Raw genomic sequence first — 13,585 nt, 5'->3', positions numbered from 1 at the left:
AAAGAACTATGGCTCCATTGCAGCCTCTCTTAATGACCTCACATCTAAGAAAATGCCTAAGAAGGTATTATGGACAACAAACTGTCAGAAAGCTTTTGAGGAGCTGAAGCAGGCCATGTGCTCTGCACCTGTCCTGAAAAGCCCCTGTCACTCCAAAAAATGCATTGTCCAAACTGATGCATCTGAATTAGGGGTAGGGGCAGTCTTATCACAACTTAATTCTGAGGGCCAGGATCAACCTGTTGCTTTTATCAGCAGGAGGTTGACCCCTAGAGAAAAGCGTTGGTCTGCCATAGAGAGGGAGGCCTTTGCTGTGGTCTGGGCACTGAAGAAGTTGAGGCCATACCTGTTTGGCACTCACTTCATTGTTCAGACAGACCACAAACCTCTACTTTGGCTAAAACAAATGAAAGGTGAAAACCCTAAATTGTTGAGGTGGTCCATATTCCTACAGGGAATGGATTATACAGTGGAACATAGACCTGGGAGTACCCACTCCAATGCAGATGGACTCTCCAGATATTTCCACTTAGACAATGAAGACTCATCAGGTCATGGCTAGTCTTATTGTCCTTCGTTTGGGGGGGGTTGTGTAGGAAAGTACCATCTTGCCTGGCATGTTACCCCCATATTTCACTGTATATATGTTGTTTTAGTTGTATGTGTCACTGGGACCCTGCCAACCAGGGCCCCAGTGCTCATAAGTGTGCCCTGTATGTGTTACCTGTGTTATAACTAACTGTCTCACTGAGGCTCTGCTAATCAGAACCTCAGTGGTTATGCTCTCTCATTTCTTTCCAAATTGTCACTAACAGGCTAGTGACCAATCTTACCAATTTACATTGGCATACTGGAACACCCTTATAATTCCCTAGTATATGGTACTGAGGTACCCAGGGTATTGGGGTTCCAAGAGATCCCTATGGGCTGCAGCATTTCTTTTGTCAACGATAGGGAGCTCTGACAATTCTTACACAGGCCTGCCACTGCAGTTTGACTGAAATAACATCCACGTTATTCCACAGCCATTTTACACTGCAATTAAGTAACTTATAAGTCACCTATTTGTCTAATCTTTACCTGGTAAAGGTTGGGTGCTAAGTTACTTAGTGTGTGGGCACCCTGGCACTAGCCAAGGTGCCCCCACATTGTTCAGGGCCAATTCCCCGGACTTTGTGAGTGCGGGGACACCATTACACGTGTGCACTACACATAGGTCACTACCTATGTGTAGCTTCACAATGGTAACTCCGAATATGGCCATGTAACATGTCTAAGATCATGGAATTGCCCCACCAATGCCATCCTGGTATTGGGGAGACAATCCCATGATTCCCCGGGTCTTTAGCACAGACCCGGGTACTGACAAACTGCCTTTCCCGGGGTTTCACTGCAGCTGCTGCTGCTGCCAACCCCTCAGACAGGTTTCTGCCCTCCTGGGGTCCAGCCAGGCTTGGCCCAGGAAGGCAGAACAAAGGACTTGTGGTGGAGGTCCCCAAATAGAGCAGTGCCCCTCTTTTTTAGTTGCAGGGAAGAACAGTAGGCAGGGACAGAGCCAGTTTCATGTCGGGTCCTTCATTTGGAGCAGAGCCAGTCTCAAAGTAGTTGGTATTTGTCATTTCTATAGCACTCATCTATCACTGGGGTGGCGTTGCAGAGCTGCAGCCTTACCCACTTAGTTTCAAGCCTGAGAGTACATGCCATGTTAGATTCATTTAATGCCGTGCATGCTTTATTTAGCCAAGATCATTTACAAGCCAGAGCTTGCACACAAGGTTGGATGAGTGTAAAGCACGATATGGCCTACTGAATTTTCACGTTTCCCTGAGATTCTGACTGATACCATTCATATGCACTTTGCCTCCAATTTATGGGGCGTTTCCCTCTAATAACCATTTGAGATGAGGCAATTGAATAAATAAAAGACAAAGGAGCCTCCAATATGCCTTTGATCAATTAAAATTATTTTAGAAATTGACCAACAATGTCCTAATAAAAATCTCCTGCAACTCGGACCTCAAAATAAGGTAGAAAAGCCATGCATAAACACTGTTACAATACTGAGGGGTATAGAACAGAAGGGATGTGGGATTTGTTTTAGGGCAAAGGGGCCCTAACAATAATCAAACTGTATACATTTGGAGACAAGGGGTTTTCACCCTCTGTGGGTAATGACTTCTTACCCACAGAGGGTGCCAGATGATGAAGAGTACTCTTGGAATCTTGGAAGCTGACCGTGCTGGTTATAACATGTGTTTTTAATCATGATGTGAAAACCTTTGTGGTTATTATTTTTTATTATTTGTAGTAACGAAGCATGAATGTTAATAATCATTTCAACTATTATGAGGACAATGATTCTATTTGAAACATGTTTTCATGAAAATGAGTGTTTGCTTATTTTTCTGATCAAAAGTATACTGAATGAAACAAACAAGTTGCAAAAATCTTAAAACAAGATAATTGTTTTACTGGTGAGGGTGTGTGACACCCGTCTAAATAATCATCCCATTTTTACGTATTAGAACCCAGCTTCAGAACCTGATCCAGGTGCTAGAGATAATCTAAAATAATTTGCATAGATCAATAGCCGATTGGACCCTCTTTCGATTTCTCTATTTCTAAACGTGTTGATTGGCACACCATTTAGGTGTGGAAAAAGATGTAAGGATACACATGCACTTTTAAAAAATGTGTATTAATATAAATAAGTACCCTTTATATGGTACCAGAGAAACAAGAAATTGTTTGGAATGAGGTTGCGCTAGTCAAGTGGTCTGCCTGCAACATGGCCGAATCCGCTTCAGTAGTATAAGGGGATACCTTCCATCAAACTATTTTTGACAGGTGCCACGCCCTGTGATGACATAAGCAATGACGTAGGAAATGATGTAGGTAATGACATGGATGCCCTGCCCGAGGTTGTCAATCAATCACTGCCTGTCATGTGTCTGTGGCTGTGTGATTGATAGCCCTAAAGCCTGCACCTGGTCTGTGTATGCCTGGACATGTTCAGGCTGTCAAAGAGTTGTGAAAAATTACAACTCTAACAGCTTGCGCTGTGTGTGGATCTATCAAGGTAAGTCTTGCTGTGTTAAGGCATGTGTAAAATTAAAGCCCTAACATTTTGCGCGTTGTGTGAGTCTAACAGGGGCTTGTTGGGGCATGTTAAGAGCTGTGCTGGCTGTCTCAGCAAAGCAAAGGGTATGTGTGAATGGGCAGGGTGCCTCATGGTTGCCTAACACGGAGGTGGGGATTGGCAGTGGGAGTTTTAAAAAAAGAAGTGGGATGTTTTAAAAGGACCCCATAAAACAAATGCACAAACCTGTCAAAGCTTCCTTCAAGTGTCACAGAATGAGGAACAGAGTTAGGAAAGGGCAGAGTCATAAACAATTGTGCATTGTCAAATCACCCTGCAAACATCTACAACAAACAGAATGCAGGAGGCAGCTGTAAATCAGACCCAACATGTCAGAGACATTCAACGGTTATCAAGCTGAAAACTTTTAAAGTGAATGGTCCCCTTTGAAAGCCTAGTGCAAACAACCATAACAAACAGACTGTTGGAGGCAGCTTTAAATCAGATCCAACATGTCAGAGACACTTCACTGCTGTCAAGCTGAAATCTTTTAAGATGGCCCTTGAATGCCTAATGTAAACAGCTGCAACAAACACAATGCCTGAGGATGTGAACAGAAACCATTGATCTCTAAATCAATATATGTGAATAACTAACAGTTGTCACAGGGTATAGAAGAACCCTCAGTAACCCTGTACACAGACCCGTCTTGGACAATTTTAAGTCTGCACCAATTTGGAGTTCTGCCCAGTGCAGAGTTATTCCAGGATGCTACCCCAAGACTTCTAACATGGCAAGGAAGGACGCAGCCCAGAACACAGGGGGAGACCAGCAGATACTATAGGTAAGTAACTGACACATATTAACAATGCATTTTTATATTTGAGTTTTTGTGCAAGTTATGGCTTGTATTTATTGTAATTGGACATATGCTACGTATTGCTGAAGGCATGTTGATAGGGGGGCCTGGCTGTGGCCTATATTGATGGAGGCTAGAGGGTGGGGTTAGAGTACCAGACAGTACTAAACATTTTACAAATAAATAAAAGAGTGAATGCTCTGCTGTACTCACCCATAGGTGTTAATATTTGTAGAGATAGCAGTCGCCATCGCTAAGAGGTGTCTGGATAGTAGGGATGGCTCCAGTTGAGCATTGTAACGCAGTAGAATACTTTTTTGCTAGGAATATATACTGTTTGCAGGGTGTTGAGTCGCTAGAGGGTCAATGTGTTCATAAAGCACCATAGTGAAGGTCCTGGTGTCCCCTTAAAGGGTTATTAAAGCCATGAGGAGATGGCACCTCGCTGCCAGTTGCACCGGCTCCGATGTAAAAAAATAATTGTTGAGAAGTAATATGGATCGGCGCCTAACCCTTGTGATGCCGGTCCCCTCAGAAGCCTCGTGGTAGTACTGTGGAGTCAGGGGAGCCACCGCTTAAACACAGGGACTGTGTCCCCGTCTACATTTAAAAAATTTATAGGGACTGGCACCATTCCCAAGTGTTGCCAGTCCCCATCTGAGATAGAGGCTGACGGGGTCCACATAGGGGAGCTGGCACTTTACTCCAGTGAAGCCGGCTCCCTTAGGCTTTTTTAAATAAAAATACAGCAGCTGGACTGCAATGGTCCCGCTGCTACTTGCATAAAGCATGGAGCCGCAGCCCTGCTCTGAGGCGAGGCGGCGACTCCATACATTATTCTAGTAGCAGCGGGACCATCGTGGTCCTGCTGGTGTATTTTTATTTAGAAAAGCCTAAGGGAGCCGGCACCTTACTCCAGTGATGCTGGCTCCCTTAGGCTTTTTCATAATGGTCCCTCTGCTACTTGAGTAATGTATGGAGCCGCCGCCTTGCTCTGAGGCGAGGCAGCGGCTCCCTTAGGCTTTTTTATATAAAAATACAGCAGGGGGACCGTGATGGTCCAGCTGCTACTAGAATAATGTATGGAGCCGCCGCCCTGCTCTGAGGAGAGGTGGCTGCTCCAGACATTATTCTAGTAGCAGAGGGACCATTGCAGTGCCGCTACTGTATTTTTATTCAACCAGCCTAAGGGAGCTACCGACTCACCACGGTGATGCTGGCTCCCTTAGGCTTTTTTAAATGAAACTACAGCAGCGGGACTCCGAAGGTCTTGCTGCTGCTAGAATATTGTATGGAGCCGCTGCCTTGGCTCAGAGCAAGGCTGCAGCATCCTACCTCGGGTGTTGTTGGGTGAGGGCAGGCTGTAGTCCGGAGCCCTCGAGGAGGGCTCCCTGCAACATCCAGGGCGGCGGCAAGCTCTGAAACATGGCCGCCACCCTGAAAAAGTTTCCAGCCTGGTTTGGGCTGGTTTAGGCTGGCTCGCGATGGCCCACCCCCTCATTACACGGAGGTGCGAGGGGCTGGGCCGTTCCCTTTAAGGTTTAAGTGGCGATACTTAAAGGCATTGCCGCTCTGTGTCGAGCCTAGGGGCTTATAAATTGAATAAACACAGCCCGCATGGTCGCGCTATGTTTAAAAAAGAACACATTTTTTTCTTCCTTTTATTTTTTAAATAAAAACAGCCCTGTCTCAACAACCCAGCTCTGAAACAGGAGGCTATAGCAATTAAATGTGTGAACACAGAATAGTGAGGCCATCTAACCCTGAAGCAATCTTGAGCCTCTTTAATGCATTTAAAGCTTGCCCCCCACCCTGCAGCTCACACAGGTGGCTTGATGTTTTTAACCCCTGCATGCCCGTTTTCACTCTATCCCAACAGCGTTCCATCCATAGTGTCTTTTGTTCAAAGTAAATGCATAAAAGTTAGGGGAAATGTATGCTTTGGGTCAGAGTCTTGCCATGATTAAATTAAATAAATTGTGCTTTAAATGCTGTCTTCCTTAATTTGTTTTTAATGGGTTTGCTGTGTGAGAGGCTACTATTGTCATTTTGCTGTGAAATGTGCTGTAAAAAGTTTATTTTAGGGCAGAATATGTGTGAGGATAACATTAGTAAGCTGCTGCTGTGTTACAATATTGAAAAAGCGTGTTGCTAATCCTAAATATTAGAATGTGACCCATTGTGTCTGTTTCTGTCTTTCCTATGCCCCTACCTTTCACAAATGTGTATTTTATGCGTGCAGTAAATGTCTAAATGTATAAAAAAATACATGGTTTAGGGCAAATAATACTAGGGCGTGATCAGTCAAATGCAACAATGTGCTTTTTTATCATTTTTCTAAGTAGTTTAACCCTTGATGCTTTGTGGTGTTTTATCCTGTGCAGTTTTCAAACTGTTCACTGGTTTGTTTTAATACGTGTAAATTGCCTATGTTGAAAAGTGAGGTTGTCCCAGAGACTTGTTTGTGAAACGGTGTTGTATCAATTGTGAGCTCGCCGAGTGTTAAGGTGTGATAAGCTGAGATGTAATAAGGGTGTTTTTAACATTTTTCTAAGTAGTTCAACCCCTTATGTTTTGTGGTGCTTTATTCAGCTCAGTTTTCAAACTGTCCATCTAAACCGGTTTGTTTTAATACTTGTAAAGTGCACTGTTGAAAAGTGAAGGTGTCCCAGAGATTTATGTGTGAAAGACGCGCTTGTAGTATTTAATTAGTGGTGTGCTGTGTATTGTGCTATGTTAATATGAAATGCGCATGTGGTCTTCTTCTAAGGTATTATATCCGCTTTTGCAACTTTAGCTAACGCTTTCAACTTGCGTACTGGTTTAAAAGTTCTGATGGCATTTCCTATTTTCATAGTCTTTTTTCAATGGTGTGTCTCGCTCCCTGTAATGCTTTTAGGCTGTAAACTATGTTTAGAGCCAGTCAAAATAAATGTTGGAATTCAAGGCAAATGTTGTAACTCGACCCGTCTGGGCTTTGATGTTTCTATTTTAAAAATGTTTTACTTAAGGGTGTAGGCCCCTATACGGTTATTGTTTATAACTTATTTTACTCATGACCAGTGCCTGGGTTTTTATAAATGCGGGGCGTCAGAGGGTGTTGAGACCGAAAACCTGCAGCTCTTGTTAGATATTATTTTAACGTCAATGTGTCTGTTTTGTATGCAGGATATCCCAGAACTAGCTTGGACACTTCAACAAACTGAAACCTTCCAACAAGGTACATGTATTTAGAGCTTTATAGCTTAGAGACCCATTTTCAATACTCAGGGGGTCATTACAACCCTGGCGGATGGCGGAGAACCGGTGGTAAGACCGCCAACAGGCTGGCGGTCTTACCTTGGTGTATTATGACCATGGCGGAGACGACAGCTGGGCTGGAGATCTGGGTCTCCAGCCCGGCGGCCGTCAGTATACCGCCAGCGGTATTTGGACCCGGCTTACCGCCGTGGATTTCCAGCGGTTTCAACCGCCATGAAATCCATGGCGGTAAGCACTATCAGTGCCAGGGAATTCCTTCCTTGGCACTGATAGGGGTCTCCCCCACCCCCCACCCCCACCCCGACTCCCTCCCCAACACCCCCCACCACCCCTGCCACCCCCCAATGGTGGCAGGGCCCCCCTCCCCACCCCGACCCCCAACATAACATTACTCACACACACCCGACACGCATGCAGGCACCACCAACACACACACGCACACACCCCAACATACATGCCTACATCCACACACACAGTCAGACACGCACACCCACATTCAAACATACACTCACACATCCATACAGACATACCCACAGCCATACACGCACTCATTCCCATACACACAACACCCCCGCAAGCATACACGCACTCACACACCCCCTCTACATACACACACGCACACCCCCATGCACACACACAACACACAACACCCCCCGCCCCTAACGGACGATCGACTTACCTGGTCCGTCGATCCTCTGGGAGAAGACGGGAGCCATGGGGGCAGCTCCGACCACACCACACTGCCAACAGAACACCGCCACGGCGAATCACAGGACGTGATTCGCTGGGCAATGTTCTGTTCTGTTGGCGTGGTGGTGGAGGTGGAGCAACCTCCACTTCCCCGCCGCCCGCAAGTATGGCTGTTGGCGGCTCGCTGTCGGAATAACAATGGATAGCAGCCAACAGTCATAATACGCTGAGCGGCAAACCACCTGCACAGGCGGTCTTCCGCACGGCGGTCCCTCGGCGGTCTTGCAAAAAGACCGCCGAGGTCATAATGACCCCCTCAGTGTTTTACCCGAGGTGTTTTATTTGGTAATTTTTCTAAAATGTTTTTACAGGTTACAACATCGAAGTACAGGTGGCTGTGGATGCTCTGCAGCAAATCCTAGACGATCAAGACGCCGTTAACACAGGGTCGCCTATTACAACACTTGCAGGTAAATAAATTAGGGACTTGTTACAAACGTTATGTTAGCATTAGAATACTATAGGTTGAAACCCTCAGATGGTCCTTTACAGTCGCCATGGAAGCGTACCTGAACCGCGTAGGACCGTTAAAGGTAGAACCCATCGTGAAAAAGAAGGGTAAAAAATGAATGTCCAAGGCTCTTGGCGAAGGGCCATCCACAAAGAAAGGAATGCTTCTAATGAACAAAACAGGTATGTTTTTCACAACTGTAGGGTCAAAAAGAACCCTAACATCTTTATTTCTCAACAGGTTACTCCTCGTGCATATAGTAAGGGCTGTAAAAATGCTTTGTAATAGCTCGAAGTGTGGGGCATGTGGCTAAGGGGTGGTAATCATAAGTGATGTCTTATAATATTTCTAATACGTACTTTTATGTATTCACCACAGAGACGGCGCAAGAGAACCATGAAGCTTCAAAACGTCTGGGTAGCGGCTACCATTGAGAGCGACGCAGCTCTAAATGAACCAGGTACATTATACAGCAACAACACCATTATCCGTGTGATACCAACGCAAGACCCTTAGAACACTCCTACATGTTCCACAGTTCAGCCACCCCATAAGGGCTCTGAAGAACGTGCACTACCAAGCACCGACATACATCAACAAGGACATTGTAAACCCATTGAAGGGGGTCTCCAACCCGTCGTACAGCCAAAAGTGAACAAGCTTTCCCAAAAGGATAGGAGGCGGAAGCAGGCGGTGCCGGCCCTACAAACAGGTCCCCTAGACTTATCATTAAAAAAGAGCATTACCATTAAGACAAACGCACAGAACAAGGGGCTCGCAATTTGTTCACCCCCCCCTGTGCCGGATAATACCTGTGCTATTCTCAGGGGAGCCACAAACTTCAAACCCTCTCTGCGACAAGTAGGGTGACTCAAAGACCCCAAACACTTAGAAGATACATCTGAGGGACCTGTAGTATGGTCCTCAGTGGGTTCAGCTCCAGAGTGTGTCACGGAGCTCATTCAAATAGGCGGAGGGAGACTCCCTAAAAGCGGATGGGTTGGCAAGAAGCAAAAGTGGGCAGATAGTGCCAAACAGCACCGGCTTTTATTAAGTAAGTTAAAGAAAGCCAGAATATGTGCTGTGTGGAGGTTAAACAATACAGGTGCCCTAAACAACGGTCAGACTCCCCAGAATGGCCCTCCTGAGAGTGCCCCCTCAAGTATAGATCCTCCACCTGGGACTTCTGATATAGTGTTTCTAGAGAGCCTGAGACAGTATAGTCGCAACATAGAGTATTTTAAAGCTACAGAGCATTATGAGGAGTTTAGGTTCGTTGACCTAGATCATATAAACTCCTCCAATCAGGGTGTTATAGCTATCCACCAGGCTGTACAAACGCTCATAGAACGAGTGCTACACGACGTGGGGCCTAACGATTTCTTCCAGCTATGTTTTCAGGGGCAGGGTCTCAACGGTCCTCTATTCACCAGACAGTCGTCTTGAGATGTGTTTGACGCTGTGACATTTCTAGAAAACCTGTCTAAGTTTTTACAGAGCAAGGCTGAATTAGGCCTACGGGACCTTCCGAATCATTGCCCTCGTTGTGAGGGGTTGTGAGGGCGTTGTTTCCAGAACCTTAAAGAGCATCATCTATAGTAAAATCATCGTAAAGAAATATCGATGGTTGCTCGACTTTAACACTGGAGCTACCAATATGTGCCTGGCGGCAAGCATCGGGGGTTTGTTGATGGACCGAGCTACCCCAGACCACATCATTATGTCTATGGCTGCGGAAGCCCACAAGGCGCTCCAAATACCACCTGGCAGACTGGTTGGATTTGGGGACCTGGGACTTTTTGAGAATCATTTTGCTGTTACGGTAAAAGTCTGGTACCACAGTGGTTTTTGGAAGTACTTCACTACTGATGAGCGTGTGAAAAACAAGACCGTTTATGTGCTCCATCACAAAAACCACTTATGCAGTATCTTGAACCTGAAGGGTTTTCTAGGAGCCAAGTACGTGTGTGAGCATTGCAACCACATATACAACAACCGGACCAGACACCAGTGTGAAATGCACTGTAAAATGTGTCAGACGGACAGGTGGTCGAAGACACCTCTCATAAGGTGAACTGTTTGACGTGTAAGACGTTTTGTCGGTCGAAAGACTGCTTGAACATACAGGTGAGCCTCGCACAGTGCAACCGTAAATTGGACTGTTAGACTTGCGGGGGCTACAAGGCCACAAACTACATTTGTAAAGGTATGCAATGTCCCAGGTTTAAAGTGTATTTTATAACCGGAACTGCACACGAGTGTTACATGCTCGAAGGGTTCCCCCAGAAAAAAACAGAAGACTATACCATATTCGATATAGAGTGTACGCCTAACTACATTAACACTAATCATTTAACAGCCTATGAAAACTGGGAGTTTGAAGGCAGGTTGTGCATGCACGATTTCCTCAACACATTCATGCAGCCAAAATACTACGAGTATACCATGCTGGCTCACAACTTGAAAGAGTATGATTCGTTCTTTTTTCTCCAGGACCTGATTCATGAAAAGATGGCCGTAGAACTCATCACCCAGGGTTCCAAACTTATACTGTTAAAGGTTGTGCCTTTTTAAATTAGGTTCCCAGACACCTTGAATTTTCTGCCCATGAATTTGAGCAAGTTGTCAAAAGCCTTTGGTTTTGAAGGCTGGAAAGGATATTTCCCACACTTTTTTAACACATGGGCTAATCAGAATTACAGAAGTCCTGTGCCTCCGCCCGACAGAATTGAAAGCTTACTGTCAGGCGAACGTAATGATCTTGCGAAAAGCATGCAACCTTTTCAGAGACGTTATGGTGGAGATGACGAAACGGGTCAGGATTATGAAAACCAAATCCTGTAAGAGAAAAGAAATCATGGAATACCTAGACCCATTTAATAACATTACGCTGGCTTAATATGTGTATGTTTATTTATCAGCACATGTTTTTTAAAGCTGAAACCATAGCTCTAGTACCACCTGACCTCTACAACGGTAAACAGAAACGTTACTCCACCCTGTCTATTCAGTGGCTCACGTACGTCTCGGAGAAAGAGAACATCTTCATTCAACACCCGTTGCAGGGCAGGGAATACCGCTTGGGCCGCTACTACCTAGATGGGTATGCGTTAATTAACGGAGTACCAACCCCCTTTTAGTTCAATGGTTGCTTTTACCACGGGTGTCCGCATTGTTACAAATCCCACAAGTTTAATAGACTGCAGGGCATAATGTTTGAACATCTGCATCGTTGGACTCTGGCAAATGCGCAATATATTGAAAACAGCAGCTTTGTTCTGAGAACCCTCTGGGAACATGAGTGGTTAGACGAGCTAACAAAATATGCGGAACTCAGCACTCATTAAGATACAGCAGTTACCTGCACCGTTGAACCCCGTGACGCCTTATTTGGTGGTCGTACCAACGCAATACAGCTGTACCGGGTCACTGGTGAGGGTGAGAAAATACACTACTATGACATCACCAGTCTGTATCTGTTTGTGAACATGGTGAAGTTGTACCTGGTGGGGGATCCTAGGATCATATATAGGAACTTTTAAGTCCCTAGTAGAGTACTTTGGTCTCGTTAAGTGTCAAATCCACCTTCCACGGAAGCTTTACTTCCCGGTGCTTCCGTACAGAGTCGACAGCAAGCTAATGTTCCCCCTATGTTGAACATGCGTTAAAAGTAAACAGACAAGCAAGTGTAGACATAGTGATGAGCAAAGGCTGCTGGAGGGGACATGTTGTACCATCGAGGTACAAACGGCCCTCGAGAAAGGGTACTGCATTGGTAAAATACTGGAATTTTGGCACTTTCCACACACCACAACCCGACTCTTTTCTGAGTACATCAACTTGTTTCTCAGAGACAAACAGGAGGCATTGAGGTATCCTGACTGGTGCGTCGTGAAGCCCTCGAAGCAAAAGTACATAGCTGATTATCACAATCACGAGAATATTATGCCAAGACCGGCGTTCATTAAGGTTAACCCCACCAAAAGCCAGTTAGCTAAGCTCTGTCTCAATTCCTCATGGGGAAAATTCACACAGCGTACCAACTTGTCAAACACATCCATCGTCAAAGACCCAGACAATCTTTTTGCCCGTCTCACAAAGTGTCCAGTTGGGAATTTATCGACGATGAGATGGCCGTTCTATGCTGGAAATACACCAAAGAGTACCCCACAACGTGTAACAATATAAACATCTTCATAGCATGCTTCACAACCGCTAATGCTCATCTAGAGCTTTCCAGGTTGGGGGATAAGCTTCAGGACCGCTATTTGTACCACGACACCGACTCTGTTATTTTTGTTAGTAAAGAAGGTGATGAAGATCCTCTGCTAGGTGATTATCTTAAGGGATTTGACCAGGGAGCTTGAAAAGGATGAGTACATACTTAAGTACACCTCCTCTGGACCCAAGACCTATAGTTACAAAACCTCTAACAACAAGGCTTGCATGAAAGTCAAAGGTATCACTTTAAACGTCAGCTATACGGTTAAAATAAATTTTGACAGTCTAAAGGGCCTGGTGCACGAGTGCTAAGAATCAAGCAATCGTGAAAATAATAAAGCATTAGTCATAAATCACCCTAGCATAATCAGTTCCAAAACAAGGTGGGAAATTACAACACAGCCATTGTATTAAACCCTGTGAGTAGTGTTTGATAAAAGGGTCCTGACAGAGGGCTACAAAACACTGCCGTACAGTTATTAAAATATATTAGAGGGGCGAACACCCAACCACTATGGACACCAGGCTGTATCACCAATTCTCCATGGTTTTAGCAGGTCTCTCAAATAGTGGTAAAAGTTATTTTGTTAGAAAATGCTCCCAGTATTTTATCTCAGACCCCTAACAACATCGTATGACTTTATTTCTGCTGGCAAGATCTTTACATGGAACTATCCCTAAAGTTCCCGCACATCAGATTTATAGAAGGCATCCCCAGTAATATCAACGACGACAACTTGTTGCCTAAACACTTTGTAAACATGATCATTGTGGACGAACTCATGCATGAAGGCTGGGACCACCCCGAGATCGTGAGGGCTTTTACTCAATATTCACATCATCGTAATCTAAGCATTTGCTACATGGTGCACAACTTGTTTTACAAGAGTAGAAGCAGTTGTTCTGTAACTCACTGCCCCCAGGAGGTCAAACTTTCTACTGGCGGAGGCGAAGCTGTCTCTTT

Source organism: Pleurodeles waltl, chromosome 2_2, assembly GCF_031143425.1.
Source record: "Pleurodeles waltl isolate 20211129_DDA chromosome 2_2, aPleWal1.hap1.20221129, whole genome shotgun sequence".
NCBI lineage: Eukaryota > Metazoa > Chordata > Amphibia > Caudata > Salamandridae > Pleurodeles > Pleurodeles waltl.
The sequence above is the reverse complement of the archived record's forward strand: the minus strand, read 5'-3'. Positions refer to the sequence as shown.